The 13,589-nt window shown below is 39.2% G+C and overlaps 1 non-coding gene across 1 annotated transcript; it reads left to right on the forward strand.

Annotated features, from left to right (window-relative positions):
* The first annotated feature begins 12,599 nt into the window (after positions 1-12,599).
* LOC139886753 (small nucleolar RNA R71) lies at positions 12,600-12,706 on the forward strand. Its single transcript, XR_011772621.1, has one exon. It is a non-coding gene; the product is annotated as a small nucleolar RNA R71 (small nucleolar RNA).
* The last annotated feature ends 883 nt before the right edge of the window (positions 12,707-13,589 follow it).

The raw sequence follows: 13,589 nt of genomic DNA on the forward strand, positions 1-13,589 counted from the left end.
TTGGATGTTTATACATGGTTGTTTATATATTAATGTATTGTTGTGATGTAGCTAACCCTCCGGGTGTAGCTCATTGGCGTTGTTCACATCGTCGTTGTTGAACTTATATTTATTGATGTATCCTTAACTTGTTGCTTAGTGGTTGTACGGTATGCTTAGACTAGCTTGCCTTTATGCTTGGATGCTCCGGTATGCGGTATTTGATATTTTGTGTGGCGTGTCCATTTTATACATATATATGTATGTAGTATATTCTCACTAACTAAGTGTTCGCTTACCCTCTCGTTGTTTACATTTTTATAGATTGCATGGAAGCGGTGGCTCGGGTAAGCGTGGGAACTAGTGAACTTGCGTAGTTTGCTTTAGAAGACTTGCTTTTGGATATGATTAGGATTGGGTAGCGTATCCCCAATCCCATGCTCGGTCTATGTTTTGTATAAACTAAAATGGGTAGAAATGGTCACTTTGTAGTAATATGGGTCGATGGGGGACCGGTGTTGTAAGACTCGGTTTTATTATGGAAAACTCTTAGTTTAATTAATATTAACATATTGTGAAAGTGTTTTGGTTTAAAGTGTCGGGAAGCGGGTTTTCCGCTCGCGTGTAATTGTAAAACTGATCAGAACTTTTTAGTGTATTTGGACGCCGTCCCAGATGGCTGGACGCCATCCAGTCCTTCAGAGCTGGACGCCGTCCAGATGTACAGTCTCACAAAAGTTTTTTTTTTTTGGCACATTTTTGGAAGGATAACGGGTTGGGTCGTTACAAGTGGTATCAGAGCATGGTCTAAGGGATTTAGGTGACTTGAGATAGGTGCCTAGACTTAGAATTTTGTGTGTGCTTAATTGTTGCGGGACTTGTAGGATTACGGGTCGGAATGAGTTATAGTTAGTGCCTTGTATATAGGTGTACTAACGTTTATATTAGTAATGCGGATATTATTAATATATTATTGTATGGTGATAATAATTCTTGCGTGTGCTTATACCGCGTAGAATTTTGTTAGTGTTGTTTATATCATCGAGCGAGGCGGTCGTTGTACTAACGAGTGATACGGCGTGTGTGCTTAATAAGGACTTGCAAACCTTATTACGGGTACAAATCGTGTTTAGCAAGTGATGTACGACGAGTGTTTAGCAAGATGGGGGTGGTATTGTATGTGTGCTTTATACGTTCGTGAATCTAATCGCTTTGCATTCCTTAGAATGGCGACGGGAAATGGGATCGAGACGAATGATGTGGAGTTTAACGCTAGAGTTGCGGCCGCCGTTGTGGAGCAAATGAGTGCGTTTCGAGAAGAAATTGATAGGAAGTATTCCGAACTTCAAGGTAGTAGTGGAATGGAGCGTTGTCTTAAGAACTTCATGATGACTAAACCCCCAATGTATGACGGGAAATCGGATCCTTTGATAAGCACAACTTGGATCTCGGATGTCGAAGGGTGTTTTTGTACTATTGAATGCCCTCCCGAGAAGAGGACAAGACTCGCTACTAGTTTGTTGCGGGGTAGGGCGAAGGATTGGTTGGATGGTAAGATTGATCTTGTCGGTGGCGAAACGTTTATGGCGTTATCATGGGACGAATTTAAGAAGGAATTCTTCGAGGAGTTCCGGACTTCAGCCGATTTATCGAAAATGCGTAATGAGTTGCGAAATTTGCAACAGGGTTCTATGGACTTGAATACTCTCAAAACGACCTTTATGGCGAAGGCTCGTTTTTGCCCGGAGTATTTGGGGAATGATCGGTTGTTGATGGAGGATTTCTATCGGACCTTGAATGATGACTTGAAGAGTAAAATTAGCCTGGGTCAAGCGAAATCGTTTGCGGAATTATTCGACTTGGCTAGAGGTTTCGAGTCGTATTCACGATCAAAGAAGGGTGAACCTTCAAGTGAGAGAAGGGTTGTTTCGTATGGTGCTCCGAGTAAGAGGACTAAGGGTCTGAGTGTGAGCACGGGTGATACACGGACGGGTATATTGGATTCTAGTGCGTCTAGATGTTACAATTGTGGCATGAGGGGTCACAGGTCTTGGGAATGTTCGGTACCAAAGGGTGATGGTATGGTGTGCTTCAATTGCCAAGAAGAAGGACGTCGTAAGTCGGAATGTCCCAAGTTAGCGGGGACGGGTGCGGAAAGGAGACATTAAAGGTACGCTTCATTTTAATAAATATGTCCTTAGATTATTTATTAAGTGCCATTTGAATTTGAGTTGATTAAATGCCTTCTGTTATGCATATTGTTGTTATGGGTGTCTTTCCTAATGGAAGTGCCCTATGGTGATGTTTTGATTAATGGGCGAAGGGCGTAAGACTTAGTGCAACCAAGCATTCCTTAGTATTTGGGAAATGTTTCTACCAAGCCATGGAAATGGGTTTTGGTGTTCGGTCGTTAAGCGCGTGTTCACTTTTATGTTGAAGTTGATTAACCATGAGGTTTGACGGGTGGGATAAATCCCGAGAAATTGAGTGTTGACTTCGATGTATGTTGGTAAAGGAGTCTACGTGACGCGACATTAGGTGCCTCTTTTATACCTACTAGCATGGTGATTCGACTCCGATTATGTTGTGGTTACACTGTACTTAGGGTACCGGAGAGAAACCCTTAGGTACATGAGTGACTAGGTGAAAGTTGACAAACTATAGCAATTGGATGATTGCGAGAGTAGAGTTTGTGTAAATTGGGGTACACTTTTTGTTCGAAGTGTTTAAGGATAGGTTAAGATCCTTAGTATGCTCAAGGTTGGAGCAAGATATGGTGATGGGTCGTGTGAACCCAATTGTTGGTAAGAGTCTACCTTTGGTAGCATTGTATGGTTGTACAAGATGCGGTTATGGAACATAGTTCCAAGTGGGGGAGTTACACTCCCGCACGAGGAAGTTCTAGTGTGAGATTTCGGATGACGTTAGTGGATCCGAAAATTATGTTGGGACCTAGTTTTGGTCGATTTGTGGGAGAGTACAATTTCGGTTAAATTGTACTTATGATTCTGGATTTGAATTATCACCGAGGTGGTAATGTTGTAAATCTCGTTGAGAGATAATAGACGTGTTTGACGAGCAAGGTGAAATCCCTCGGTTAAGGGATGTGCGTGGTAGATTCTCTTTTAGATAATTATTGTTTTGTGCCTATGTTTGATATAGGTGGTTCTTGCTCGATTGTGTGAATGGTTAGTGGTATCCGTTAGGATTCACTATGGCGTAGCAGAGCGCGATGTTATGCTACTCGTTGTTCGAGGCCAAAAGGGCGTTGATTGGTGAAGCATGACCTTCGAGGTTCGCTGACTTCATTATGGGATTATTGATTGGTGAAGCATGACCTTCGGGGTCTGCTGACTTTATCATGGGAGTATGTGATTGGTGAAGCATGACCTTCAGGGTCTGCTGACTTCATCATGGGACTAGTGTTATATCGGTGAAGAATGACCGTTGACGGGGTTCGCTGAATTCATCCGATGTTGAGATTTGTAAGTGGATCGCGTGTGTTTTCGGATTCACGATGACGCGTGTTGTTTCGGTCATCTTATTGTGGAAGTGAGTCACTGTAGTTTAGATTCACAAATGACTCGTGTGGTTTCGGTCATTGTATTGTGTAAGTGAGTCGCGTGTAGTTTGGATTCACAAATGACTCGTGTGGTTTCGGTCATTGTATTGAGAAGTGAGTCTCGTGTAGTTCGGATTCACAAAGTGACGCGTGTGGTTGCGGTCATTCTTTTGGGATAGTGACTCTCGTGCAGTTCGGATTCACTAAGGCGCGTGTAGTTCGGCCAATCCCGATTGTTGTGCGGTGGAGGTGGTGAGTCGCGTGTGTTTGCGGATTCACTAAGGCGCGTGTAGTTTTCGGCCAGCTTTCGTGTTGTGTGATCTATCGGTTATTTTATACACCGATGGTGGGGTCGTAAGGACCATGTCATTGATCTATCAGTTGTTTTATACACTGATGGTGGGGTCGTAAGGACCATGTCGTTGATCTATTGGTTGTTTTATACGTCAATGGTGGGGTCGTGAGGACCATGTTGTATGATTAGTGATGCGATAGCCGTGATTCGCTTACATGTTATTTCGGTTGTGACAATAGTCGATTTTGTACGCCTTGGGATTTGCATTCCATTGTCGTTGGGCGCTATCGGTTTTGGCCGTTGGATTATGATGTTACAGTAGTTGCGTATTGGTCGTGTTGCGCACTACAAGGAATGTTAAGTGGTAAGTGTTATCCATGAGGATTCACTTTCGTTTGGTCTTCATTCGGTTTAGATGGTTGACCTTATTTTGGTCTGTATATGCTTTAGCATTGTACTCGGTAAGGGTATGCTAGAGGGTTGATATCTCGGTTCGAGATTGGTTGAGTTTTTCCCGATGTGAGGGAATGAGTAAGGTTTTAGTGCTAGGATAGTGATTTGATAAATCACGAGTGACGATTTAGTTGTTAAGGGTGATTCGTTGGGAAGAGTTTCCTAAGAAAGTCGGATTGGGACTTATGTTGAGGACCGTTAAGTGGCGCAGATCGCGAGGACGCGATCATGTCTAAGTGGGGAAGAGTTGTAACACCCTGTTTCTGTTTCTGCCTTTTCAGTTATGTGGGACGTTGTCCAGATAGGTGGGACGACATCCAGTAGTGAAGGACTGGACGCCGTCCAGAATGTTGGACGCCCTCCAGTTGGTCTGTCGGGCCAGCTGTGAGATTTTAAGATATTTAGAGGGGTATGTTGGTCTTTTCACTTGGTGGCCGGTTTTAAGCCACAAATAGGCTAAGGTTGAGCTCATTCAACCTTATCTTCACCAACAAAATACTCTCAACCATATTTAGAGAGAGAGTAAGGGTTTAGAGAGAGAGAGCCTGATTTGGAGAAGAAGGAGTCGGTTTCTCACCAAAGCTCGGGTTCTAAAGTTGCTCATCTCATTCCCGGCTACGTTGTGTTTGTATTGGTAAGCTCAAACTCCGAATTTCATTTGTTAGATTTGATATTCAAGTTAGGGTTTTGAGCTAGTTTGTTGTAAAATCCTTTTAGATGATGAAGTGGGTTCATGGTGACTAGTTATTCTTGTCACTTGGCGGGTTTTGGGTTGGTTGACGTTTTGGCCTTCATTAGGCTTTGATCTTGAGTTTAATCACTAGGTTTAGTGATTATGGAAGTATTGGAACACTTTTGGGTGTGTTTGATTATCTAATTTTGAAATGGGTCAAAATTAGGGTTTTGGTGTCTAAATGGGTAAGACACGTGTTTAACACTTGTGTCCGGGTTTAATCGGTGTATTAGGACCATTTTCACTTGTGTTAGTGATTATTGGTTAGTTTGGGCGCGGTTTGTGCTTGGAGGTGCATTTGGGTCGAAATTGCACTAAGTGTCAATTGGGTTGGTTTGTAAGTCAACCCTAATTGTGTTGTTGTATTTGCGTCAATGGAATAGGTACATTCCATCGGCGAGTGCGGATTTTGGTAGCATTCTTCAAGGCGACAAGGTGAGTGTTAATATCCTATGTACATGTGTATGTGTAGGATGGGTGCGGGTCGGGTGAAGTGGTTCTCGATTATAGAGCTCACTTCACATATAGGTGGATTGATGGACTTGCGTTTAGGTCCAATTGGCACGGTTGTGCGTTTTGGTTGACCACCTTTGGCGAGTGACACGTTTTGTGTGTACGTTTTCACACGTGTTTGTGATGTGGTGTATATAACCCCAATAACGAAGGGTTGATATTGTTGTGATATGGATAACCCTGATGTGGTGGATTTTATAATCCCGTGACCGTGGGTTTTGAGTTGGAGAAGTGAGTCTCGTGTAGTTCGGATTCACGATGACGCGTGTAGTTCGGTCATCTTATCGGAAGTGAGTCTCGTGTAGTTCGGATTCACGATGACGCGTGTAGTTCGGTCATCTTATTGAGGTAGTAATCTCGTGTAGTTCGGATTCACTAAGGCTCGTGTAGTTCGGCCAACCTCGATGTTGTGTTATTGAAGATAGTAGTCTCGTGTGTGTGCAGATTTACTAAGGCTCGTGTAGTTCGGCCAATCTTCATGTGGTAATCGGTTGTCGGTTCTCGGTATTGGGTTAAGGGGTTAACCTTGGATGTTTATACATGGTTGTTTATATATTAATGTATTGTTGTGATGTAGCTAACCCTCCGGGTGTAGCTCATTAGCGTTGTTCACATCGTCGTTGGTGAACTTATATTTGTTGATGTATCCTTAACTTGTTGCTTAGTGGTTGTACAGTATGCTTAGACTAGCTTGCCTTTATGCTTGGATGCTCCGGTATGCGGTATTTGATATTTTGTGTGGCGTGTCCATTTTATACATATATATGTATGTAGTATATTCTCACTCACTAAGCGTTAGCTTACCCTCTCGTTGTTTACATTTTTATAGATTGCATGGATGCGGTGGCTCGGGTAAGCGTGGGAACTAGTGAACTTGCGTAGTTTGCTTTAGAAGACTTGCTTTTGGATATGATTAGGATTGGGTAGCGTATCCCCAATCCCATGCTCGGTCTATGTTTTGTATAAACTAAAATGGGTCGAAATGGTCACTTTGTAGTAATATGGGTCAATGGGGGCCCGGTGTTGTAAGACTCGGTTTTATTATGGAAAACTCTTAGTTTAATTAATATTAACATATTGTGAAAGTGTTTTGGTTTAAAAGTGTCGGGAAGCGGGTTTTTCGCTCGCGTGTAATTGTAAAACTGATCAGAACTTTTTAGTGTATTTGGACGCCGTCCCAGATGGCTGGACGCCGTCCAGTCCTTCAGAGCTGGACGCCGTCCAGATGTACAGTCTCAGAAATTTTTTTTTTATGGCACGTTTTTGGAAGGATAACGGGTCGGATCGTTACAATTTAATATTAATTTAAAAACAAGGTAAAAATTAAAATTAAAAATCTTTTTGGTCTTTTATCCCACTTTAATCAATCAAATATTAACAAAAATATACGTCCCTCTTTTTGGGTAAAGTAATTTCGGCTATTTCACCTAGTTTTACTCCTGACGAATTTCTGAAATATTTTGGATTGATTGATTAAAGATATTTATACCTTAAGAATAAACGGTAAATTTCGCAGTGATGTAATAAATTTTTGTATGATATCAATAATTTCGGTTTCGCATACCTAATTTTATTGAATATCAATTTAATACTTTATAGCGAACGATTCAGCGTTTATTATCAAAAGGTTAAAAGCAATAAATAAAAACAAATAAAAATTGTACATACTTACCTGTGAGATAGAATTCTCAGAGACCTGCTTTAGCCGACTCATAGGAGAGTCGTGTGAATTGGTTTCCATAGCTACATAAGCGTAACCTCGATTCTTCAATAACTTTTCTTCTAAACATATGAACGGTCCTTCTCTGCATAGAGTAACAAATTCGGTATTTGAATATGTTTGATTTTTCGAACATTTACCTTCGTGTGACCATTTTCCGCATTTATGACATCTTTCAAGGTGTCGTGCTCTTCTTTTTGTTGCGGATTTTGATTTTCCTTTACAAAATGTATCTTGTGATGGTCTTTCCTGAGTTCTTTCCTTACTTCGTCCATTTTGCCTCTTATGAATGATACCAGTTCACTCGGAAAGATGTTATTATTACATTTAGTAATCATAGCGTGTTGTAGTAGACCATGGTTCAGATCAAAGGAATTCTTCATCTCGTAAAACCTAAAAAAAATAAAAATTCAGAATGGGGGGAGAAGACTAGTTCTTTAGGGTCTGCTAGGGAAAGACCATTCGGATTCCATTCTAGAGAACTACACGAAAACAGAAAATCTAACTCTAACAGAAATATATATTATCATTAAAAGATTGGAATCTTCCCATACTTAGTTAGCTGTGGTGTCAAAATTGTGATTAACTTCATCTTCAACTTCCATTGGATTATCTATGTAATGTTCAACTCTGTGACCATTAACTTTAAATTCAATCCCATTTAAATTTATTAATTCTATTGTTCCATATGGGAAAACTCTTTTGACTATGAATGGTCCAGACCATCTTGATTTCAATTTTCCAGGAAATAGCTTGAATCGTGAATTGAAAAGAAGAACTATGTCTCCTTCCTTAAATTCTTTTGAACTTCTGATTCTTTTATCATGCCATTTCTTCGTTCTTTCTTTACATATTAACGAATTTTCATATGCTTCATGCCTTAACTCTTCTAATTCGTTTAATTGACTTAATCGTAGACGTCCGGCTTCATGCAAATCAAGATTACATGTCTTCAAAGCCCAAAATGCTTTGTGTTCAATTTCTACTGGAAGGTGACATGCTTTTTCGTAAACAAGTCTAAAAGTTGTGGTGCCAATTGGAGTTTTGTAGGCTGTTCGAAAAGCCCAGAGTGCATCCTCCAATTTCATGGACCATTCCTTCGGATTTGATCCTACGGTTTCTCTAGAATACGTTTTAAAGCTCGGTTGGTTTTTACAACTTGTCCACTTGTTTGTGGATGATAAGCGGTTGAGATTTTATGAGTTACTCCATATCTTTTGAGAACTTTTTCAAGTTGATTATTACAAAAATGAGTACCCCGATTACTTATTAAAGCTTTCGGTGTTCCAAACCTTGCAAAAAGACGTTTTAAGAAGTTGACTACAACTCGTGCATCGTTAGTTGGGAGAGCTTGTGCTTTCGCCCATTTAGATACATAATCAATGGCAACGAGAATGTAGAGATTATTATGAGATTTTGGAAATGGACCCATAAAGTCAATACCCTAAACGTCAAGTACTTCACATACTTGAATGACATTTTGTGGCATTTCATCACGTTGATTTATTTTTCCGGCCCTTTGACAAGCATCACAGGATTTACAAAGAAGGTGTGCATCTTTGAAAATTGTAGGCCAATAGAATCCAGCGTCATAAACTTTCCTTGTTGTAAGTTGAGGCCCATAATGCCCTCCTGGTTGTCCTGTGTGACAATGGTTTAAGATTTGACTGGCTTCATCCCCGAATACGCATCAGCGGATTATTCCATCGGGACAACTTTTAAACAAATGTGGATCTTCCCAGAAATAGTGTTTTATATCACTAAAGAATTTCTTTCGTTTTTGGTACGACAACCCTTTTTCAAGGAATCCACATACTAAGTAGTTTTCATAGTCTGCAAACCATGGAATTTCATTATAATCTATCTTCAATAGATATTCATCAGGAAAGTAATCTTGTATGGCCGATTCATTTAGAACTTCTAATTCAGGATTTTCAAGACGAGAAAGATGATCAGCGGCGAGATTTTTTGCTCCCTTTTTGTCTCGGATTTTAATATCGAACTCTTGTAAGAGTAAGATCCAACGTATTAACCATGGTTTGGCATCTTGTTTCGAAAATAGATATCTAAGAGCAGAATGGTCAGTATAGACCACCGTTTTAGCTAGAACGAGATTTGAACGAAATATGTCAAAAGCAAAGACAATAGCAAGGAGTTCTTTTTCAGTAGTTGTGTAATTCTTTTGTGCTCCTTGTAACGTCTTACTAGCGTAATAAATAGGTTGAAATCGTTTTTCAATCATTTGTCCTAAAACGGCTCCCATTGCAAAATCACTTGCATCGCACATAATTTCAAATGGTAGATTCCTATTTAGAGTTATCATGATCGGCGCATTAGTGAGTTTTTCTTTAAGAATATTAAAAGATTTGATGCATTCATCTGAAAAGATGAATAGAGCATCCTTTTCTAGGAGTATATTCATAGGAGTGACAATTTTAGAAAAATCTTTTATGAAACGTCGGTAAAAACCGGCATGCCCTAGAAAACTCCTAACTCCTCTAACATTGGTGGGATGTGGAAGTTTAGCAATTACATCTACTTTAGCTCTATCCACTTCAATTCCTTCCTTTGAAATTTTATGACCAAGAACGATGCCTTCTTTAACCATGAAATGACATTTCTCCCAATTAAGTACTAGATTTGATTGCTCGCATCTAATAAGCATTCGTTCAAGATTAACTAGACATGTTTCAAAAGTATCATCGAAGACTGAAAAGTCATCCATGAAAACTTCCATGCATTCTTCTATCATGTCGTGAAAAATCGCCATCATGCACCTTTGAAAGGTTGCAGGGGCGTTGCAAAGTCCAAATGGCATGCGTTTGTAAGCAAAAGTACCATAAGGGCACGTGAATGTGGTTTTCTCTTGGTCCTCGGGTGCTATTGGAATTTGAAAGTATCCGGAGAAACCGTCAAGAAAACAATAGTAACTATTCCCGGCTAATCTTTCCAACATTTGATCAATGAAAGGTAAGGGAAAGTGATCTTTTCTGGTGGCATCATTTAATTTTCTATAATCAATACAAACTCGCCATCCTGTTACAGTCTTAGTAGGAATAAGCTCATTTTTTTCATTTGTGATGACAATCATGCCACCCTTCTTAGGTACGCATTGAACTGGGCTTACCCATGGACTATCAGAGATTGGATAAATTAAACCTGCATCTAGCAGTTTAATAATTTATTTCTTAACAACATCTTGCATATTAGGATTTAGTCTTCATTGGCGTTGCACATAGGTTTTATGACCTTCTTCCATAAGGATTTTATGTGTGCAATACGAAGGACTTATGCCTTTAATATCATGAATCTTCCATGCAATAGCTGGTTTATGAGCTTTTAGCACAGAAATGAGTTGAGATTTTTCATTTTCCGTAAGAGAAGACGATATTATTACAGGTAATTCAGATTCACCATGTAAATAAGCATACTAAAAATGGTTGGAAGTGGCTTTAACTCTAATATCGGTGGTTCTTCTATCGATGATTTGTATCGATATATGTCTTCTTCTTTTAGCATTTGAAGTTCTTCTGTTGTTGGTTCATAATCATTAGCCATGAGTGCGGCTAACATTTCAGCTTCATCAATTGGTTCAGTTCCTTCTCCTATAGAACATTCTCCTGTTCCTTGTAATTCTGGAAATTCTTCTAACAATTCTACATGTGAATCTATAGTTTGAATATAATAACATGTATCATCTGCAGATTGCGGTTGTTGCATGGCTCTATCCACAGAAAAGGTAACACTCTCGTCCTCTATACTTAGGGCCAATTTCTTATCAAACCCGTCTATTATTGCTTTAGCTGTGTTTAAGAATGGTCTTCCTAATATAAGAGGAACTCGAGAATCTTCTTCCATGTCTAGAATAACAAAATCTACTGGAAATACTAAAGTACCAACTTTAACTAGCATGTTCTCCATTATCCCTCTAGGATATTTTACTGATCGATCGGCTAGTTGTATTCTTATTCGTGTTAGTTTCAATTCTCCGAGGACTAGTTTAATGTATAATGAATACGGCATTAAATTTATACTAGCACCTAAATCTGCCAATGCTTCTATTGAACTAAGACTACCCAGAAAACATGGAATTGTGAAACTTCCTGGATCTGATAATTTTTTTGTTATCTTATTCAACAGCACTGCAGAACAATTAGCATTCATAGTAACAGCCGAGAGTTCTTCCATTTTCTTTTTATTTGTGATTAGATCTTTCAGAAATTTAGCATATCTTGGCATTCCTGAAATCACATCAATGAAAGGAAGATTGACATTTATTTGTTTAAACATATCCAAGAATTTGGATTGCTCGGCTTCAAGTCTTTCTTTTCTCATTTTACTTGGGTAAGGAAGTGGTGGTTGGTATGGTTTAACATAAGGTTTAGCTTTAACTGTGTTATCCTCATTAACGTTTTCAACTACCGGTTCTGTTTCCTTTTCTTGCTCAGGTTGTGGTTCTTGTGTAGTAGGGATAGAGTCATCAGAATTTACAGGTATTTCAGGTGGTTTAAGTGTAATACCACTTCTCGTGGTAATGGCTTTAGATGTTTCATTCCGGGGGTTAGCATTTGTATCGCTAGGTAAACTTTCCGATTTTCTTTCACCTATTAACCTTGCTAGGTTGCTTACTTATTGTTCCAAATTTTGAATAGAAGCTTGTTGATTTCTAAATGCTTGAGCATTTTGTTCATTAGTTTGTTTCTGAGATGTGAAAAACTGTGTTTGAGATTCAACTAGCTTCGACATCATATCTTCTAAATTTGGCTTTTTATCATCGGTTTGTGGTGGTTTATTTAGAAAAATAGGTCTTTGCTGATTGTAAGTATTATTAGATACTTGTTGATTGCTAGGACCTTGTTGGTTGTTGTATGGAACATTTCGGTTATAATTCTGATTTTGATTGTAGATTGGTCTTGGCGGTTGATAATTATTTTGATAATTTTTTCCAGGCCTTTGGTTCATGTATGAAAGATTCTCTCTTTGTTCCATTGTTTGTTCAATACTGAGACAATCTTTTGTCAAATGTGGTCCTCTACACTGCTCACAACTAATTCGTATTGAGTGAATATCTTTTGTCATCTTTTCCATTCGTCTCTCGAAAGCATCTATCTTTGCGTAAATGGAATCAAAGTCATGGCTAGAATCGACTCTAGCCGCTTTAGATGATCTAACGATATCTTTTTCTTGATGCCACTCATGTGAGTGGGAAGCAGTGTTATCAATAATTTTGTAAGCTTCAGTTGCGGTTTTCTTCATAATGGAACCACCAGCTGCTATGTCGATGTCTTTTCGTGTAGTGATGTCGCATCCTTAATAGAATATTTGTACTATTTGATAAGTGTCTAAACCATGCTGAGGACATCCTCTCAACAACTTTCCGAATCTTGTCCATGCCTCATATAATGTTTCATTTGGCTTCTGTGTGAACGTAACAATTTCTCCTTGAAGTCTTACGGTCTAAGATGCCGGAAAGAATTGTTTAAGAAATTTTTCAACTAAAACATCCCATGTATCAATCGCCCCTTCAGGTAACGATTCTAACCAATCTTTGGCTTCTCCCTTTAAAGTCCAGGGAAATAACATGAGATAGATCTGTTCATCCTCAACTTCTCTGATCTTAAATAGAGTACAAATCCTATTAAAGGTACGAAGATGTTCGTTTGGATCTTCCTTCGGCGCACCACTAAATTGGCATTGATTAGTTACCATGTGTAGGATTTGTCCTTTGATTTTATAATCTGGCGCATTAATGTCTGGTTGAGTAATTACGTGACCTTGGCCAGTGCGTTTAGCCCTCATTCGGTCTTCCATACTTAGAGGTTCCAGATTTTCCATGATTGAAATTGTTGAATCTGAATCACTAGAGGATTCTAATTTAATGGTTTCTTCCTCGACAATCTCTGGATGAGTAATTTGTGGTTCAGGAGGAATGATTAGTGGTTCAGGATCTCTGAATTGTCCCTGAATATCCTCCGGATTCTCAATTATGAGGTTGGGTTCAAAAAATGGATTATCGGAAATTTGAATTGGAGTACTTGATCGACTAGATGACGATTCTAAAGAAAAATCAACGGCGACAATGTTGGCTAGATGTCTTGATCGAGTTACAAGTGTTGAACGTATGAAAGGTGGTGAACGTTTTGCTCGGTGCATTCACTGAATATCCTATTAGTTATAAAAGATAAAAATTATATAAGTTATCAAATTAATAGATTTTTCTGATTTTGCTCACGTTTCGAATAGCCAATAGATGCAGCAGGTAGCCAGGACTCTTTAAATCGGAAGCCCACAACTCGCCACTAACAAATCCAACTATTACTACGAACCAGAAAAT

Source organism: Rutidosis leptorrhynchoides, chromosome 1 (genome assembly GCF_046630445.1).
Source record: "Rutidosis leptorrhynchoides isolate AG116_Rl617_1_P2 chromosome 1, CSIRO_AGI_Rlap_v1, whole genome shotgun sequence".
In the NCBI taxonomy this organism is placed as follows: domain Eukaryota; kingdom Viridiplantae; phylum Streptophyta; class Magnoliopsida; order Asterales; family Asteraceae; genus Rutidosis; species Rutidosis leptorrhynchoides.